Source organism: Desmodus rotundus, chromosome 4 (assembly GCF_022682495.2).
Source record: "Desmodus rotundus isolate HL8 chromosome 4, HLdesRot8A.1, whole genome shotgun sequence".
NCBI classification, from domain to species: domain Eukaryota; kingdom Metazoa; phylum Chordata; class Mammalia; order Chiroptera; family Phyllostomidae; genus Desmodus; species Desmodus rotundus.
In genome coordinates this window covers 149656181-149662281 of record NC_071390.1, presented here as the reverse complement: position 1 = coordinate 149662281, position 6101 = coordinate 149656181, and the positions used below count along the sequence as shown (strand labels likewise).

At 47.7% G+C, this 6101-nt stretch overlaps 1 long non-coding RNA gene across 1 annotated transcript; it reads right to left on the bottom strand.

The window, feature by feature from the left end:
• Positions 1-589: 589 nt before the first annotated feature.
• On the bottom strand, positions 590-3275 carry LOC128780740 (uncharacterized). The gene is made up of 3 exons (XR_008426755.1): positions 3173-3275; positions 1885-1978; positions 590-1188 (listed from the first exon to the last, which is right to left on the bottom strand). It is a non-coding gene; the product is annotated as an uncharacterized lncRNA (long non-coding RNA).
• Positions 3276-6101: the final 2826 nt, after the last annotated feature.

Sequence of the window (6101 nt, the reverse complement as noted above, 5' to 3'; positions counted from 1 at the left end):
CATCAGTTGTCTCCTATACATGCCTGGGCCAGGGATCATTCATGCCTGGACCAGGGATCGAACCTGCAAACCTCGGTATGTGCCCTGACTGGGAATTGAATCAGGAACTTTTTGATTATGGAACGATGCTCCAACCTGCTGAACCACATGGCCAGGGCCAGAATAGCGGATTTTGTAATCACTTGATAGGGTGACCAACTGCCTTGGTTTGCACCGGACTAAGGGATTTTCCCAGATCTGTACTAAAAACCTGGACAGTCCTGGTCACACCGGGAGGGTTGGGCACCCTCCTGGTCATTCTCTACTGTGTGTGCTTAGCCACCCACCTGACACAGAGTTAAGTACGATTTTTTTTTTAGGTTGCTTTTAGTTTATGAGGAATTCAGTTAAATTATTGTCCTGTGTAAAACATTTACATTGTTCCAAAGCCCAAACTATATGATTAGGCTCATTTGGAGAAATCTAGTTTCCATTCCAATCTCTATTTTATTCCTTGTCTGCCCCCAGAAGTATCATTTTCATTAGCTTTTGACACTTTTGTTTATTCTACCATTTTTTGAAAATATAAGGCTGTACAGGTATTGATGCCTCCTTCCCTTACACAGAAAGTACCACTCTATAAACACTATTGTCATACACTGTTATTAGAAGGGGTTTTTTTTATCCCTAAATAATCACACCTGCCATCTGAGAATGGCCTTAAACCTAAAATTGCAAAATCGGGGTGGGGGAGGAATAATCCCACAAGCCAGGGAGAGAGTGATATGAATAAGCCAAGTTAAGTGGGAAGAATATTTCAAATTTTCTCTGCACAGCATACCCACAGCATTGCCTACTAACCCCCAAATAGCTTTTAAAAAAGTATTGCTGAGCTCAGACTTGGGGCATGTAGAGATTTAATAAAATGATGAGTCTCAGATGGTGAGAGGAATTGCTTTCAGCTCTCAGCTGCTGAGGATGGGAAACGAGGGAGGAGAGGGCAGCAGGAAGGGCCCTCTGGTTTGGTTCAGCGTCGCAGCCCCGCCGCGCAAAGTGCAGTCCTCGAGGGCGCTCAGCCTTCTGGGGGGCTGGGCTCGTGAAAGGAGTCGGGAGCACATGTGAGCTGCGTGCTTGGTTGTATGACATTCTACACAGGAGCTCTTCATATGGCGTGTGCTCAGTAGCATCCCAGGAGGAAGATCTTAGTCCCTGGAAGAGGGGTTATTTGTGAGGTCCAATGGTTTTCTTGAGTGTAAGAAAGGAACAGGCTCCCACTTTTTTTCTGTGAGGAGCCAAGCTCACCTCTCAGCAAACGGGACCCTGCAGCCTGCAGACTGAGCACAGGCCCCCGGTGGCTGCCGCAGCATTCTAGATGGGGCTGTCATGACTCGGAGGCCCCCACGGGTGGCTGTCTACCTGGTGTACTTTAGGGAGAGCCACAACGCCCCCGCCCCACCCTCTCACCCTTCTCTCTTTCCAGCACCTGCTAGCTACCCCTGTCCTTCCATTTGGGAGGACACACTCTCCTGAGCTCTCTCTGACAACAGACGGAGGACTTCATCGCTTGAAGGTCCCCCTTTAAATGCACTTCCGCCAGTAGAGAGAAGGAGATAGGGAAACTCTAGCCAAATCCAGAAGATTTGCATGTGGAGATATTAGTACAGAGTGGTTGGAGCGGGACCCCAGGAGGCCAGCTGTGTGGGTTTGCATCCTAGCTCTGCTGTCCTTTACAGGGAGCCCAGGCAGCCTATTCCTCTTCCCTGTGCCTCAGTTTCTCACCTGCAAGACAGAAAAAAAATACCCCAAGGAATCTTTCTAACTCATAAAGTTGTCATATACCTATAGTGGGTTGAAATGTGGATCCCCAAAATTATGTCCACCCCAGACTTCAGAATGTGACCTTACCTGCAATAAGGGTCTTTGCAGGTATAATTAAGAATCTAGAGATGAGATCATCCTGGATTTAGGCTGGGACTCAAATACAATGAGCATCGTCCTTCTAAGAGGAAGAGAGGGAGATCTGAAATGCAGGGATGCAAAGGGCGAGCCACGTGAAGACAAAGTTAGAGATTGAAGTGACATATCTAGAAGCTAAGGGGCACTGAGGCTTTTGCCAGCAACCACAAGAAGCTAAGAGAAAGGCATGGAATAGATGCCTGGATTTCAGGTTACTGGCCTTCAGAACTGTGAGAAAACAAGTTCTTGTTGTCTTAAGTCAAATCGATGGTAATTTGTTACAGAAGCCCTAGCCGGTAAGCAGTGCAGGTCGCAGGAGCCCAGTGACCACTGGCAGGGATCCCCTAACTCCCTCAGAATGAGAGGGACAGGCAGAGAAGCGGGTGTATCAGCTGAATGATGGTGCTGGGGGAAAAAGCAAGAACCAGGCAGGGAAGACAAACTTCCACAGCTTTTCAAGTTTTTGTTTCTCAGGATCATCCATTTATTATCTACTGCTGCTCAAGTATGCAAAAGAGAATACAGCCTGATTCTTGGCGTTAAGGAGCCTCTAAATGGCAACAACAACAACAACAAAAACCCCCAGATAGACAGAAAATCTCCCTAAATTATGGCTGTCATCTGTGTACCAATGATTCCTGGGTAGATTCGATTAGCTCCAGAATTAGGGAATTACATACAGTTGGGTTAGAGCTTCTCACCCTTGCCTTTCTAGCTGGTGGACTTGGGCAAATTCCTCAAATCTGTGAATCCCTAATTTCTTATGAGTAAAATAAGCTGAGGGATATTTGCTTTTCAGGTTTTTAAGTGAGAACACATTTTAAGGCACCCAGCCTGGTGCCGGACACCTGGAAGTGTTCAGAAATGTTAGTTCCCTTGACTTCCCAGGTATTCTTAGGGGACACCTAATAGAAGCTTCAAAACTGGCCTCCCTTCAAAACCTGCTGCCCCCTTAATTTCCTGGTTCAATTAATGGCATTAACACCCTACTCCTTCTCCGAAGTCCAAACTTCAAAATTACCTCAGATGCTTCCCTTTTCTTAGCCCTTGTATCCGGCCCTCACAGATCTTGCTGATTTGACCTCCCAAGAGCTCTCAAATTTATCACATTCCTGCCAGCTCTGCTGCCACTGACTTCCGGTGGACAGGTATCATTTCTCAGTGTCCTCCCGCATCTCCCCGCTCAATCCTAACAACTTTGCCCAGCCCCCAGCCTCTAGTCCTTCCCCTGCTTTACCACACCACCGCAGCTCCGTCCTTCCAATCTGATCCGGTTATTTCGCTGTTTTCAACCTTCCAGTTATTCCTGATAACCAAGATGGAGCAGGAGTCAGGGCCAGCAGGCACTCTGAAAACATGGGAAATGTGGGAATCTTAAAAGCTGATATGCTAAATCCCAGACACTCACGTGCCTGATGAAAGAGGAAATAAAGGGCAAAAGGTAAAACAGGGCAGCCAGACTCACACAGGTTCCCTGTCGCACCTGTCTTCTTCCTGCAGGGCTGAGTCTTGAAGTCATTGTGAGGAATGATTCTGTAGGAGAGTGCAAGCAAGATTATCCACTGCTCTCTGAATTCGAGACCGGAACCACGGAGTGAGGTTTAAGGAAAATGAGCAGGGCAGGTTTCCAAAGTTAGAAAGCCGCTGTGAGCGTCCTGATTTTCTGAAGCCTTAGGTTTCAGAAGGACAAGCAATTATAAGTTGTCGGCTGCAACTTTTTCTTACTTCTCACTGTACCTGCAGTGGGAAGTAAGAAAAGACTTTCCTGCCCTTTCCCCACCTTCCCTGAGTAGGGCACTCCAGCCACATTTTGTGAAGTTTTCCAAACACATCACAGGATTTTATGCATCAGGTTATTTGCATGTGCTATTCCATATTATTAAAAAAATTGTTATTGTCCATCCCCACAGAATGTAATCTCCAATGAAAGCAAGTCTAGAATAGTGCCTGGCGCACAGTAGGTGCCCAATAATTATGCACTGACAGACTGATGCTGTTTGGAATGCCTTCCCTCTTGTCTGCCTGGGGAACTCCTTCCTATCTGTTCTTCACAACTCAGCTTCTACATTGCCTCTGACAAATGTCCCTGATCCTGCCTCACCCCTACCTCTCCTAACTCACTGCCTTGTGCAGACCCTGTGTGTTTTCCTCAATGTTCTTCCAGGATTGCACTTTCTTGCCATTTACAGAGGCATCTTTACAAGCCTGTCTCCCCTAGACTACGAATCACAGTGGGCAGGGGCCAAGACCTGCTGACTGAGGGCCCCAGTTCCTGGCCCAGGGACAGCCACTGAGCACCTTCCATAAGGAATATTTGGGAAAACAGAAGGGAAAGCACCCAGCTCTGCCTGGAGGGTGTGGGGAGCTGGAGTCAGACAAGGATTGCCAGGAGAGGGAAAGGTGGTGGCAGAGACTGAGGATGAGTCTTTAAGAGGGACAAAAGGACATTCCAAGAAGGAATGACATTCCAAAACCTACTCCAGTGACTCTTCTGAGAGATGTGCTACTAAAACCAGTGGGCTGGCTAACTTGAGTCCAAAGCAGGGGCTGAGAGGGTGACGGCACCGCCTGCGGAGCCCTCTGTGTTCCCCACCTGGAGAGACGCTGTCCCCCCAGGCCCTCTTCAAAGCCTGGGAAGAACATGCAAATGGCTCTTCCAGTGGCTGTTGTGCCTACCAGCAATTTCTGAGACCACACAATGGAAGTTTTCAAATAGAGGGTTCAAATATCCAGTGTAATCAGATCAAAACTCCAAAACTTCCAGCAGGAAGCACAACAGGAAAAATATCACTTACGGCAGGCTCGTGAATCCTATTTGCATACAACCCAGGAACCTGAAACACACACTCTCCATGCAGCGAAAACCAAGAAGGCCTCTCCTAGTTTTTTTTTTCCCTCTGGATGGTGGCATCAGGTGTGTGAGCCTTCATGATGAGAGGTTTCTCTCAAGGCAAAGGAGGCTCCTTATATGGATGCCTAACTGAATGAATGCATTTCATTCAGACAGTCCCTTTATTGCTCTTATAAATAGGAAATGAAGCCTATGCTTGAGAAATAAAGCCTTTCCACTAAAACTCTTTTACAAACCTTAAATCCCTGCACAATCATTGACTCACCCTTCACACCCCACCTTCACAGCCACCCCCCACCTAGGACAAAACATTATGCACAAAAGCACCCAGTAGTACCTCCCGAGTACGAGCACAGGGCCAGCTAGGGTGCTGCAAGCACCTAAAGCTCTCATTCCCCCGGCTGCTTGTTACACTCACAAGGGTACAACTCCATTGTTCACTCGGAGGAAAAACACCCCTTATAGGGTCTGGTAAACTTTTTCATAAGTAAATTGGGGGTGTTGGATTAAATGAAGTTTGAAGTCCCTTCTAACATTCTAGAATTCTCCATTTCTTTCTATCCACTCCCTCCACACTTCCTAACCTCACAACGTGGCAAACAGTTTACTAAAGGGCAGGTGTAGCGTTTGTTATGGGAGGGCCTTCCTGGGCTTTGGCAGGGCACAGGCTTTGCTGCTAGAGCCCTCCAAGCCTTGGTTCTCATTGATGCCAGTTGCTCCTGCATTCATAGAGTTGAATAAATATAAAACTGAAATCTTATTCTGGACACTTATTTCCCTTCACAAGTGTTTCTAGAGGTGATGTGTCTTCAAAACTCCTTGGTCTGATTAATGGTGAGGGCAACTTAAGGAGGGGCTACATCTCTGGGCCTCAGAGGTGGTCAGGACCACCGCACACTGCATGGCTCTGGTGGGGACTGCAGACAATGAGGGTGGATGGGGACTTGCAGAGGTGAGGATGAGTGGGCCTGCAGAGAGCCCAGGAAGGGGCCAGGGAGGGCGGTGTTAGCATCAAGAGCAGAAGACCTGGACATGAGCTCCTTTTTGGCTGGGGCTGCACATGGCTTGCAAATCTCTAACCTCATAGGGGCTGGAACAGGGGTTGCAGATTCAAAGGCCCACAAAGGACAATGGCATAATCATGTGAGACGCTGCTCCTCGGTGCTGGGAAAACACAGGGAGAGATCTGGACTGTGTAGGGAGCAGGTGCCTGGCTTCAGCCAATGGTTGATTTTAATGCACAGGGATTCAGCACTGCAAGGTCCATCATTTCACGTGAAACTTGTATATCTAAAATACTAATGACTAAAGCAAA